This window comes from Pelodiscus sinensis, chromosome 1 (assembly GCF_049634645.1).
Source record: "Pelodiscus sinensis isolate JC-2024 chromosome 1, ASM4963464v1, whole genome shotgun sequence".
In the NCBI taxonomy this organism is placed as follows: domain Eukaryota; kingdom Metazoa; phylum Chordata; order Testudines; family Trionychidae; genus Pelodiscus; species Pelodiscus sinensis.
Genome location: NC_134711.1, coordinates 37710843 through 37725417, shown reverse-complemented (window position 1 = coordinate 37725417; position 14575 = coordinate 37710843). Strand labels below are relative to the sequence as shown.

General features: G+C 40.9%; 1 protein-coding gene across 12 annotated transcripts in view; it reads left to right on the top strand.

Moving 5' to 3' along the window:
* Positions 1-14575, top strand: part of PLXNB2 (plexin B2) — a 346990-nt gene that overhangs the window by 206108 nt on the left and 126307 nt on the right. Inside the window, exon 1 of one of the 12 annotated variants that reach the window (XM_075928325.1) lies at positions 1298-1441. The exons of the other annotated variants lie outside the window; for them this stretch is intronic. The gene's annotated coding sequence lies outside the window, so the exon portion shown is untranslated. Of the gene's footprint in view, positions 1-1297; positions 1442-14575 lie in introns of those variants that run through there. 12 annotated transcript variants of the gene reach the window in all.

Genomic DNA, 14575 nt, shown 5'->3' with positions numbered 1-14575 from the left:
CAGTAGAAACAAAAAAAAGCTAGTGTAGGTGAGATATGGTCTGCCAAGCCTTTTGATCTGGCCCACGAGCCTCCCCCTCTCCCTCTGCCGAGACTCCAAGGCAGGTTCTCTAACTGCTGCAGCCCCCGCCTGTTGAAAACATCTGGTGGCTCCCAGGTGCATGCTCCTGGCAGAGGAGAAGGGAAGGTTGACACAGTACTCCTGCCAGAGCGTGCCTCTGGAATCCCACTCCCTCCTTGCACCCCCTCTTACATTCCTCCCCCAAGCCAGAATTCTCTCCTGCAACCCTACCTCTCCTACCGTGCACTCTAATCCCGTGTCTCAGGTCACAACCCTCTCCTTCACCCAAAATGCCCCCTCCAGACTCCACGCCTGCTCCTACACTCCAGTCCTCAGCTCTGAGCTCCTTTCTGCACCCCACCTCCATCCCATACCCTGCACCCCCTCCATAGAAAAGTGTGGCCCTTGACCACTTAACAAAATCTTGGAGTGCCCCCCATCAAAAATTTGCCTCTGCACTAGATACTCTAATGGAAATCTGTATTTTAATAGGTGCCAAATAGCAGGCAGGAGAAAACAAGTAGGTGGCATAAACTGGGAGTGAGAGACTGACACTTTATAGAATATTTCCTAATGTCCATGTGTGTATGTGGCATAATATAAGAAACAAATGTCAGAAACCAGATGTGTTATCTCACTGTTATAAGTGAACTAAGAGGCTGCGCTCCCTGCTCGCTATGCTCACCAACTCCTCCTCATTCTAGGGGTAGATTGCCCTAGCTCTCCCCCCGCCGCAGGGGAGGGCCAAGCTGAAGCATAGCAGCCCTGGCCTGCTGTGCCCCCTCCCCAGGCCGAGGCTAGCCCAACCCTGGCTCTCCTCTCTCACTCCCCTGCTGATCAGGCAGGGACGAGGCTGTGCCATTCCTGGCTCTCCCCCACCCCTACCCCAGCTGCCGGGGAGGGTGAAGGCTACATCAGATCTGTTTGTACCCTCTTCTCCTCCACCCCCCCACATGGCCACCAACGAGGGCCAAGGCCACACCAGTCCCAGCTCTTTTCTCCCGGTCACCAGCGGGGAGAGGGCTGGGGAGCAAGGGGACCAGGCCAAGGCATCACCAGCCTCCTCTCTCTTCCTCCGGCTGAGGCACATAGCCCTGACTCCCCACCAGCACTGAGAAGGAAGGAGAGAGACTGGGACATGGCAGCCCCCACTCCGAGCACTGGGGAAAGCAGAGGGAGGAAGGGAGAAGGCAGGCAGGATGCAGAGTGATGCGATGATGTCTCTCTTATCCCACAGGGAACTTTTTTTTATATATAGAGCAATAACCATCCTGTGCCAAGGTAGCCATCTCCCCATGAAAGGGGTATATAATGGATGAACGTGACCCTTGGCTGATTTTTCTGACAAGTATGAGAGACTGCACTTTTGCTCTAAATTCAGGTACCCATCTCACTTTCTGTACCATGAATTGCAGTGTCATTCTAGCAATGGTATGCATGGAGGTGTTTCAAGTATATTTATTTTATCGTTTGCTCTCATTTTTAGTAAAAGCACATATAAGCTGGTGCTAGCTAGGCAAGTTGCTACCTGACTCACTTGAAGAAACAAAACTCTGACCTTTTGAGAATGTAATGGAAAGCAAGGGTAATTTAGCATAGGCATGTGGCAGACTGTTACATTCTTCTGGAGTCTGCTAAACAGCTGGTGAAAGCCACAGTAGTCATAGAGAGGGCTCAGTACCTGTAGGGACACAAGGGATACAGAATCTTCTTACAAGTATCTTATTTAGCTTTGATACATGGTTCATTGAAAAGACACAACTGTACTCTACCACATTTTTTTTTTTTTTTTTTTGTATCCTTAGGATACACATCAGATCATGGAGCTGTTACAGTACGGTTGTTATATTTTTCTAAGATCTTCATTTTTGCTTTGTATCCCTCTCCAGCACTGGAAAATGTGTAAGCTTTTAAGAGATGTAAATTAGTACAAATTGAAGTCATAAGTGCAAATTTTGTTAAAATTGTGACAATGTGTGACGGTTCTCTGTAAATTAGATTACCAAATGCTTTTGTACAAGACAATACTGTTTACATGATGGGTGAAAGATTATTTTACATATCTGAATGAAGACTAAATGGAGCTGTTAAATGCAGCTGCCAGCAATGGTCAGAAATTTTTCTGGCTTGTTTTTGATAGAGAGCTGTCTGTCACACTTTATTTTTATTATTAATAAATGAAATATCTTCCTTGAAGGGATCAAGAGGTAAATGCCATTAAATTATTTCTACCACAATCAATTATTTTCATAGGGCTCTCATTAAAGACCTATAAAGACCAAAACGGCAATAAATACGGGGTCAAGCCAGCATGAATTAAAAGGAAGTCAAGAATGGTGATGACATAGAACTGGAGCACTCCAGTTCTGGAAGAGACCCACTTGTAAAAATCTTGTAATGCACATGCACAATACGTAGAGAGGGTCCCCATATTTTTAGGAAGTTCTATTTAAAGAGCAGTGGGCTGTTACGGCTCATGTAGAGTAACCAGCTCAGCAAACCTGGCCTGCTAATTCACTTGTGGTGTTTATGGCACTTACAGCTAGTGGTAGTAGACAGAGTGATTTGGCTGAAGTCACGTTCTTTCTTGACTGTTAGCTTTGTTTTAAACATAACCGTGTTAGATCTTGAGGAGTACAACCCACAAAAAATCAGTTGTAAGGGGCTACTGCTATCCTCTTCAGTGGATCCACACAGTCTCTCTCTACAGGGAATTGCAAGGGAAAGCTGCTTTTTAGCATAATGGAGGAAGACATTACTGTGTGCCATTTCTGGCAGATGTAATAGGAGTAAGGACATCTATCTTCAAGGGATGAGAAACACAATTGTCCCAGTTCAGCTCTTTGGTCAGATGCTGTCCAGGAGATGACACCATGCTGAGAACTGTTAAGGATCCTGCTGTCTATCAAACCATAAGGGTGATTAGCAGCAGTCAGTCCCTGGAGGTACAGGATAATCTTTTAGTGATCTTGGAGAGGGAAAATGAGAAATTAACAGAGGCTTGAAATCACAAAGGAAGGACTCATTGTTTCTTCTCTAGATTTTTAAAGACATTCCTGCTGAGAAGGAGCAGCTTAGCTGGCAAGCTTGAGAAATTCTATTACATGTTGAACCTTTCTAGTTGGACACTCTTGAGACCTGACTGGTGCCAAACTAGAGAATTTGCTGAACCAGGGGAGGTCAATATTGTGTAGCAGCATTATCAACATTTCCACTGCTTACTAAGCTCCTAGAAGACATTTGGGGTAAATTTGAGCTAAATCACGACACAGAACACTGAGAGCCAGGACTGGTGGCTGTAAACAAATTTTATGGGACTGCAGGAAACTTGGTCACGTCCATGGTAAGTGGATATCTGGCTAACCAAAATCATTCCGAACCATGGATGTTCTCAAACCGGAGTGCTGGACTAGAAAGGTTCAGCCTGTACTAAATTCTCATACATTTGGAACAATGATGTTATAAAGAATTGATCACCTAAAGAACATAAGGGAAGTTTATCAAAGGTCTGTGAATCTGAGATGTATCAACACTCTAGGAGATGAATTTACACTGTTACAAGACTTCTCAGCAAAGAATACTAGCTATACTGTTAAGCAGCATGTAGATGAAGGATGTGAAATCCCATTTAATTGGTTAAAAACATAGTGTTTAACCAGTTAATCTATTAAAGGGGAAACAATGGGGAAGGACAGGTGTTCCAGCCCAGCTGGAGCAGTCCTTGCCTGCTGCAGGTGTAAGCTGCAGGTGGAAAGGATAGAGAGTTCCAGCAGCAGGTGGTCGTGGGTGGGTGCTGCTTCTGGGTATCTTCACATCCCTAAGGGAGATATACATTTAACAAATACGTTTTTGGTAAGCCGTGCATGTTTGGAACAGTGCAAATGTGATGAACCCCATTGTCCACAAGTTGCTAAAGGCCATTGTAGAGACTATAAATGACACATTGAAGGTTTCATTTGAAAAAATTACAGTCAGGGATAGCTTTTCTGCCTCTTCATTTGTCTCTGTTGTTAATAGAGCAGTAAGAATTTTTGTATCAAATAAGAATGGGGGTTTATTTTTGAACATTCTCTCTGATTACTTCATTAGTCTCAGGGCAAAGTACAAAGGTAACATTAAACAAAGTGTTGACTGCAGTCATGCAGTGACTAATTACATGAAAGGGTAAAGTTCTGTTGGTAAACTGGGAAAGGAACAGGTCTGTCAACATTTTTAGTACCTTATCAACGTGAGAAGATTTGGTGGGAGACAGATTTTTCCTGACTGAATATATATTAGATTAGGATTAAGAAAGTCATCTGCACTAATAGACTGGATTTGTATGAGGGCTAGTAGGTGGTGGCAGAGAGATCAGGAGTTATGAAATGCCTTAAGGATTATCATAACACACAGCAATAGTAATCTAAATAGGAATGGAATATGTGGTCACATTCTATTTATTTTGGGCAAAGGGACTATGCAAGTTGATATTTGAGTGTAGGAACATAAACTATGAACATAAACCGATCTTAGAGCTCTGTGGTGTGCAAAAGCATCTGCCAGTGGCTGATAATAAATTCTGGCTGAAATGTGCTGCCTGATAGAGAAAATATTGATTGAATCTTCTTTAGTGTTTGTAGGCTGTGTCATATCTGACATAGTCCAAGCCTGGAAACTGAAGTATGGGTGTCATGTAAGACTGATGATTGATATGGTCACTGTGAAAAAGTAGTATGTTAAAAGAAGGCACCCCATCGTTTTTCTAGAAAGCATATTGGGACTGCCCCTTCCTTGGAACTTTGTTACTTTTACATAGAGACAGCTATTTAATTCCCTTGATTTCCTCAGAAATGCATTAAGAGAGTATAACTGCCTCAGGGCTCAACTGATTCAGTTAGATACTTGGTGAGAATTTCAATTGGCCATGAATACATTGACTTCTCTGTTTATTTTTTTGTATGATGTGAAATCAATTCTGTTAAAGTAAAAATGTGTCAAACTTTAGCCTAACTACATTTAATAGTATGCTACAGTATTACAAGTATATAGAAATATATAGGTATTAATTATCCTTGCTATACCCATAGGTATTTCCCAGATGGGAAGACTGAAGCACACAGAGGTTAAGTGATTTTTCCTAGGCTAAGCAGTAGAAAATAAAGGAATCAGGGGTTATAACTCAGAAATTCTTAGCCTCCCCAGGTTTGTGCTTAGTACACTAGATCATACTGCTCTAAAGTTTAAAATATGAAGGCTGAACCTATTTCATGCAAACACCCTTAACACTCAGTTCTAATTCCTTTATACCCATGCTTTCAGAAATATTTGTTTCCTGTTTCCTTTTGCAGGGGGTGTCATTTCTTTGTCTTGTTCTGGTTCCTTCAGAATATTGCATTGATCTCTCTGGGGATCAGCATTCTGTGGGTCACCATGGCAACGTTTAGAAAAATGCATGCTGCAGTCTTGAAGCTTCATTTCTGTTATCCCTGTGAGCTCTGATGATTTGTGAACTCCTCGGACTAATGGAGGTCGGGAGGGGGGAAGGTAAACGAGGGAGCTAAATGTATCTTGCACATTAAAATCTTTTGCATGTAATTTTTGAGGCCCTCTGCTGTTATTGCTCAGTGATATACAGCAGCAGCATCTAGCATTTTCATGGTATGCTGCTGTGACTCTCTTCTGAATAAAGTGATCTCTCTGTTCTTATTCCACATCATTTTAACATTAGTGTCTTTGTTGTCTCCAAGCATTCCTCATTTTCACAGAATATCGTGAAAGCTGTTGACAAGGAAAAGATTGCTATGATGGAAAAACTTAATTTGTTGGCAATAAAATTTGACCACATAGGTTGATATCACATTTAAGAGTGAGCGCTTGCATTAGTGCTATTTCCCAGTCATCTTTAAAGAAGAACCAGGCGAACCTTAAAGAAGCCAGGTGGTGGGAAAGTGAACTTTGGAGTTTTATTCTGTTGATTTGAGAGAGAGAAAAATATTCCAGCACAGGGAGATTGTTTTATTATTTCAGTACAGTAGGCTTTGTGTCTGCATGTTGAAATAATGTATCCTAAGACGTAAATAAATAAACGTGCATTTCTCCATAAAGGGATATTTCATCAAAAATTTATTGAAATAAAACAACTGATGTTTGAATATCTGTAGACCTCAGACTGAATATCAGGTGTAAATTTTTAACAATGAGGGAAATTATCCATTGGAATCATTTATCAAGGGTCGTGATGGCTTTTCTACCACTGACTATTTTAAAAGCAAGATTGGATGGTGTTTGTTTGTTTTTTTTAATTAAAAGATACTCTGTAAATTATGTTGGGAAAGTTCTCTGGCTTGTGTTATACAGGAGGTCAGACTAGAGGACTATAATGATCTCTCTTGGCATTGGAATCTATGAAAATGCATCACTGAAAGTGAAACCTCTCAGGTTCCTCAGGACTGCTCATTGGTTTTAAAGTTACAGACTATCATGGCTACCCCTGTGAGTTCTTTTTGGATTGTGACATTGGAGCAGAGAAATAGTTAAGTCCTTAAGGAGTTCTGACTTCCTATTGTAACTCTAAGTTTCAGCATTAATTAACCATTCACTTAATGTAATGGAGCACATGTTAGCTTCCTTCGCTATGTTCAGAATAACTAAACGGTTTAAAATTTAGAACATTTGTAATGGCTATTAATGTATATCTACTCAGAAAGGAAATGGCCAGAGACAAGTCACAATAGAAATTCAGCATGTTGACTCTACCTGTGAAGTATGTATGGTTGCTGGAATAAGAAGTATGATGGAAGTAGTGAGCTTTTTCTTTCTTTTCTTCTGGACCAGAGGATAAGAGTTTTTAGGACTCGGTCTCATTCCCACTACCGAGACCTACAAAACTCTATCTTTGTTGGAATACTAAATGGCTGTTTTATCTATCCATACCTGATGACTTTGCAGAGGAAAGGGCTAAAGTTCCTATGAAGCCTTTTGGGAAGAATAGGTGATAGCCCTGGTCTCCTGGCTGAGAATAAAATAGATATTTAATATCTAAAACTGGTGGTTATAAATTTGCCTATGGTATACAGTCACTGCCCTAACTCACTGCCTAGAGATAACTTGAGTTTGAACAGAATTATAAATAGTGAATTTCTACGTTACACACTATTCAAAAAAATCACTGCTTTTTATTTTGGTTGGTTGGTTGTTGGTTTTGGTTTTGGTTTTTTTGGCCTCGCTGTGGAATTCAATATTTCCTTCTGTAGTTTCTAAAATCCATGCTCTGAAAAGGATAATGCAGTAGGCAACCCTTTTAAACTTAATGAAAAATATGGAAGCAGCAGGGAATGGATATCCAGCTGGAGGGGAGGCGGGAATCAAGTGGAAGCTTTTCCTCCCCTACTCAAATTGGTCTTACTCATGGGGTTTTTATGGTACCACAGTCACATACTTAAAAATAATTATTCAGTAATTCTGCTTCATTTCCACACAGCAGCGATAGAAAATGTCAAACTCTATGCAGCCAGTCAATAACTAGGGTCCCATGTGGAAACTAGTGTACTATTAGTAAACCTTTAACAGATAAGATTATTTTGGTATCGGTGTTTAATTAGGATTAGAATTCTGTGATCGGATACCAGTATAAAGTTCGAATAATTTTTTTTAAAATCCTGCATATTTTTCAAGGTTAAAAGTCGAGGGAAGAGCTGTTGACTAGTTTGAGAAGGGAGTCTTCATTTTAATAAAACCCTGTCTTAATACACATTTAATGGGGAAAAAAGTTTAAATAATTTTAGAGTAGGAATTTGTAATAATTTAATTTGACAGCAGTGCTGTGTTGTCATTAAATAAAGTGGATGCTTCACTTTTAACAAAGGCTAATGCCAACTAATAGTTAACAGAAATAATTAAGAACAAGTTGAATTATACTATAAACTCTTCAGCCAGGATTGTATTTACCAGTTGTTTATTGTTCCTGGTATGTTAAGCACCTCTGACTCTCATAGTTGTCTCAAGCTACGTCACCCTCTCTTTGATCTTGCTTACTAGACAGGGTGGAGACTGTATTTTGATTCCAGGATTCCTTGGAAAACAAGGTGTTGCAAAAGCTATTGGTATTTTACAGGCAGTTTTCTTTCTTTGAGAAACTAACCAAATGGCAATGTCTCGATTTACAGTTTGTAGTACAGTAGAAGGTCAGTGAAAATCTGGTATGCTGATTTTTATGGTGCAGTGCAATAGTGTACATCTTATTGTAGAACGTAGACACTAAGTACAAGTTAGTGAATATTAAAATGAAATTAGTAGACAAAAGGAACATAAGATTGTTATTCCTGGGGGATTTTTGCACCAGTATGTAAGTGCAGAATTCATGTCCCCTGCAGATTTTTTGTTTCCCTGCAGAATATTAGATTCTGGCGGTGGAGGGAGGGTCACATGCCCCTGCTCTGCAGTGAGTGTCAGTTCGGGCATTGGGAGAGATGTAAATCACCACCTTGTGAGGGGGGTGGGAGTGGATATGTGTGTTTTATCCTTTTCACTCGATAGGATGGTGTCCCCAGCACAGAGGGGCAGAGCCCTTGTGTGTTACTGGAGCAGGCCTGGCACTTACACTGTGTCAAGTTAGGTACAGCTTTGCTGCTATGTCCATGTTTTAAAGGGAAGGGTCCAGCAGGGTGATTTCACGCACACCTGCTTTCTGAGTAGCCAATGGCTTGTGCTCCCCACTGGTAGGCAGTCCTAGTGTGCGCTTCTTGTCCTTGTTGCTGCATTCACCCTGCAGAGGTGTGGGGTTCACACAAGCCACTGTAGGGAAATTGAGGAAGCCTTGGCCGGGGCAGCATTTAGGTGGGTCATGGTGGCTAGGAACTAAGGCTGTTAACTAGTGGTTAATCAATTAGTCGATAGGCACGTCCTCATCCACCTTTGAAACGTACAAGAGCCTCAAGAGCTCTTGTACATTTCAAAGGAGGAACGGAGAACTCGGCATACAGCCTGGGGCCAGTGGGAAGTCTTTGAAATGCACAAGAGTCCACAGTGGGAGCTCCATGTTATGGGCTTCCCTGCCCCTTTGAATCATGTGGAGGCAGCAGTTTCAAAGAGGCAGCGGCCACACAGCTGATCAGCTGTGCGGCGGCTGCGCCTTTGAAACTGCCGCCTCCGTGCGATTCAGAGGGGAGGCAGGGGAGCCCGGGCTCAGTTGGGGACTCCCCAGCTGTTCCCCAATCCTGGGGAAATGCCACGGGCTTAACGGCAGCTGCCCTTTCTGAATTGCGCATACGCAGTGCAGCTGCCACCTTGAGGTTTCAAAGTAGCGGTGCTGCCTTTTTGAAGTACCTCTCCCTGCCCTTTGCAGCCTCTATGAAACTCTTCCACTAGTTGACTGGTCTTTAACATCCTTACTAGGAATAGCTAAATGGGTCCTAGAGTCAGTTCCCCTTCAGAGAAGCAGGAAGCACCTGCACCTCTCCAAGGGTTTGTCTACACTGCGTTCCTCTTTCGAGAGGAAATGCAGACAAGCGAAATTGCAAATGAAGCGCGGATTTGAATTTCCCATGCTTCATTTGCATAATCGCGTCCGGCTGCTATTTCAAAATACCCTATTTTGAGTTTTAAAAAAACCCTGTGTAGATGAGCTTATTTTGAAAGAAACCCCTTCTTTCGAAATAACTGTTAAATCTCTTTTTTTGAGAAGTAAGTGTTATTTTTGAAAGAAGGGGTTTCTTTCAAAATAAACACGTCTACACGGCATTTTTATCTCGAAATAGGGTATTTTATCTCGAAATAGGGATGCGATTATGCAAAAGAAGCACAGGACATTCAAATCTCCACTTCATTTGCAGATTCGCTTGTCTGCATTTGCATTCCTCTCTGGGAAGAGGAATGCAGTGTAGACATACCATTAGGGAAGAGACTGGGAATAGACCCACTAAGCTAATGCATTCTCTAAATGGACTCATCTCTTCTCTGCCTTCCTCCCCATCTCTCCTATTTTAGGGTAACTTACACCTCAATCCTGCAGTGAGGATCCATATGGACGCAGGGGTTTCTTTTGCTCTTTACTCCTGGGGGAAATCACTTGATGTCTGCCTTGTTACAGATATACTTGCTGACAAGTATTTTGACATAAATTACCAAATGAGTCTGAGAGGGGTAGCCATGTTAGTCTGTAACTTTAAAAAACTAGTAGTCCTGTGGCACCTTAGAGACCCATAGGCATATGCATACCCATGAAAGTTCATGATTTCTATATATTTTTGTTAGTCTCTAAAGGGTATGTCTACATTGCATTCCTCTTTCAAGAGAGGAATGCAAATACAGCTGAGTGAAATTGCAAATGAAGCACAGATTTGAATTTCCCATGCTTCATTTGCATAATCACGGCTGGCCGCTTTTTTGAAATACCCTATTTTGAGATAAATGCTGTTTACATGTGGTTATTTCGAGGGAAAAAAACCTTCTTTCGAAATAACGCCTTACTCTTTACAAAATGAGGTTTAAGGGTTATTTCAAAAGAAGGGTTTTTTCAAAATAACCCCGTCTAGACTGAGTTTTTTCTTTCGAAATAGGGTATTTCAAAAATGCGACGCGATTAGGCAAATGAAGCATGGGAATTCAAATCCGCAGTTTCATGCAGCTGCATTTGCATTCCTCTCTTGAAAGGAAGCAACTACTTGTTGTTTTAAAATAATTGAAACTGCCATGATTACATTGTGTTACTGACACAAATAAAATATAAACACTTGGCAGAATTTTAAAATATTTGGAACAGAAATTTTAATTTTTTTTGTGCAGAATTAACCCATTCTTTAAAATGTGTAAAAAGAATAAATATCTTAAACTAATTTTGATCAGCAGCCTGGTATCCAGCTTCTCTTTTCCCCCAGTAACCATCACAGACTCCCCAGCCTCAAGGTCACAATGGTGTGTGTATATGTAAGAGATAGGACCCTGGTGCTGCATCTAATTTGTGTATAGCAGTAATTTGCTTGTGGAAGTGTTTAATTTTCTGATCTATCCATCTTGCATTCTTTCCCTAAAATAAAGGCAGACCCTAACAGAGAAGCCACAGGGCAGAGAAGTAAAATCAGATAATTTCGCCAGAAATAAGGGATTTGAATGTAGGGTTTGCTTTCCTGCTGGTGGTCAGGTGAACTGGGGGAAATTATGAGGAACATGCCAAAGTCAGTACCTCTGGAGTGCCACTCTTGATATTAAATTATATCTATAGGTGTGTGTGTGTGTATAATATATAGGAAATGAGAGCAAGAGAGAAAAATAAAACTCCACTTATTTGCAAGCTTCCTTTGGAAGTGAGGCATTGTGCATAATAATGTGCAGCAGTCACACTCAGGGTGTGTGAAGGAGCATGGTACTGTTGGAGGTGCCATTATTTGCATGAAATGAAAGACAAAGTTCCTGAGTGCTTGTAGTCATTAAAGATCCCATATAGTGTTTTTCTAAGAATCTTATTTTGCTTCAGTGATTTGGCCCAATGCCAGCACTGGTAATTGCCTTCTGCTGATCTAAAGTGCTCGGTTTATTTAATTGGAGGAGGGTCCTGTCCCAAAAGACATTGTAGAGGTTCCTGGTGCCAGTACAATGGCTGCTGTGTTTCACCCTTACTGATTACAGTAAAGGGTTAAGCAATTCCCAGTCTATGCAGATCAGAGTTTGTAACTCTGTGTAAATCACTCTGAGGCATGCAAAAAAATGTGTCCAAAATCAAATAGCCGTAGTAATAGGCATAAACAAAGGGTGATTAATAAAATGCTGATCATTATCAGACTAACAAGACCACTATGGAAGTCATTAGAGCTGTTATTATAATACACTGGAATGTATAATGGAGAAATGATTGGCTTGCAGTGAAAATTCAGAGAAGTCTGTCTAACTTAAAGACCATCTGCCTGCCACAGGCATCTGTGATATGTACTGATTCTGGGAAGCAAGGTTGGATGGGACAGTTCCAAACCTTTGTTTTGTGACTCTCTCACTGTCCATTGAAGGCTAATATAAACAAATTCTGATAAAATATTAAATTCAGTATCTTGAGTAAAATCCTCTTGCATACCCACTGGAACACTTGCAACCAACATGTGCTGTGCAGGTAACCCCAGTGTTCCAGCATGTCCTATCAATATTTATAACGTGAAGTTTTGAATAGATCACATAAATGACACTTAAAGCCATCTAATACAAAAAGACATGTTGACTTGCTATTTAGCCATTCGAATTTATGCACTGGCTTTATACTTTTTTTTTATATCCTTCCAGCAAGGCACAGGATTGCTAACTAAGGAACGGTTTTAAATAAGCAAACAACATTCCCGCTGTACAGAGCTATTTTTAAAGGTTGAGGAGGAATTTGTTTAATCACTTAATTGACCTGTTGCATTTTTTCCTGATGTGCTCAGGCCTTACACAGTGACCTGTGTTGAAATCGGTGACTGAGCTTTTCAGCTTCTTTGGATTTTCCCTGATTTTTTTTTTAAGCACAGAAGCAACAATCTGACCTTTTTTTCCACTAACTCCTCTTCTCCAGTACTAAGTAAACATATTTTACAAAATGAAAAAATTGAGCAAGGTGACCTAGGTTTGATCTTTTGATAACTTCCTTAATCAAAATATCAAAGGTATTTAATCTTAAAGCACTGTTTTTTGGCTCAAAGCACAATGAATGTGCATACTTTAAATTCACTGCCAGACACACACTTCATTAAGGTCTGAGGCTTTTTTGAGGCATAAGGATCTTGCGCAAAAAGGGTTTTTTGCGCAAAAAGGGTTTTTTGCGCAAAAAGGGTTTTTTGCGCAAAAAGGGTTTTTTGCGCAAAAAGGAAACTTCCACACTGCTTGTTTTTGCGAAAAAACCCCTAGCGCAAAAACGGATCGGAAGAGAGTATGCAAATGAAGCACGAGAAAATGCTAATCCACACTTCATTTGCATAGGCTCTTGTGGCAAAACTCAGTGTAGACGTAGCCTGGACTAGTTAGGTCCCACCAGTGTTGTTCTCTTTATCATGTGCTATCAGTTATTTCAGTGAATTAATATGTGCACAAGACAGACAATTGTTATGCCTATTCTATTTCATGTGCAATTCTTGGATAGATATAATTGTTTTGTTTTCCATTCTGATCAGTCTCTCAAGACAGTTCTTCTTGTCACATCATCCTCTGTAAATCTATGTGCACAATATATATGTGTGGTATTGTTTTAATTGCTAAACTGCCTGAAGGCTTATCTATAAATACAAAACTTGCATTGGTTGAACTAAAGGCCTGATATTAAGACAGTATAAATTACAGGTGTAAACTAGACCAATATAAAACAAGTTTAAATGCGTATCAGTCTCTGATTCTAAGCAGTCAAACCTGTTGGTTGGCTCAGTGATTGAAGCCGAACATAGGAAACTGGGGTGCAAGGTCAGAACTGAGGTCAGTTTGTAGATGAGCTGAATTAGTATTGTAATCAGAGTCCAGATGCAGGGTTGAAGCTGTGTTGGAGTTAGTCAGGGTCTAGGGCTTAGAATGTAGACTGGAACATGTCAGTAATGGTTTGAGCAAGGTTGGAGTAATATGTGGACAGGGCTGGAGTGGACTGAAACAAAGTTTGGGGCAAGTCTGGGAAAGTCACCTGTTGAAGGTTAGGTAGTGCTGTGGAAGCCTAGGAAGTCTGATAGACTGTGAGGCAGCAGGAGGATTCCTAGCCAGATAGTGCTGTTGAAGGAACTTCCTTCAGCTGGCAGGGTCAGTGAAATACCTGTGAGGGATTTGAAACAAGACAGAACTATGTAGCACTTTAAAGACTAACAAGATGGTTTATTAGGTGATGAGCTTTCGTGGGCCAGACCCACTTCCTCAGATCAATATGTGGAAGACAATCAGCACAACCATATATATCAAAGTGATACAATAAAAAAAAAAATGAACGCATGTGAAATAGACAAATCAAATTTTAGAACAGAGTGGGGGTGAGGGGAAATGTAAGTTTCTGTGAGGTAATGACATAGGGGTGATAATAGGGGATTTGGGCAGGGCAAAGGGGGCTGTTTAGGCTTTGCCTGCTGTAGCATTCCTCATGGATGAGTCACTGAAGACAGGCTCTGTTGGAAGGGTGACTTAGCTCTGGTTTGCCTGTGGGTTTGCCCACAGTAAGAGAGTGACCAAAAACAAGTTTGCACTAATTTGCAGTTTTAATATTACACCCGCAATTAAATTAGTACAACTTTGTGTGAACTTTGTGCGTAGGCCCAGCCAATTGTCTTTATTTAGTATCGCTCAGCACTTGCTCCCACTGACTTTGCAAAATCAGACCAGATACACATGTTAGTTTGGTGTTTGTGCTATTGAACACTGTGTGGCTTTCCATTCATTACGTGGAACACAGTGGGACCCACATGCACTTTTTATTTGTTAGGATGTGTCCTGGGAGGTATGTATGTTTTTGCATAATACAGCTCTGTTGCAGAAGTGCAGTTATTCCTGCTGGTATATTTGATGTAATCTTGTTCATATTTTTCCAACAAGAGTTAGACTGTGATTGACCTGC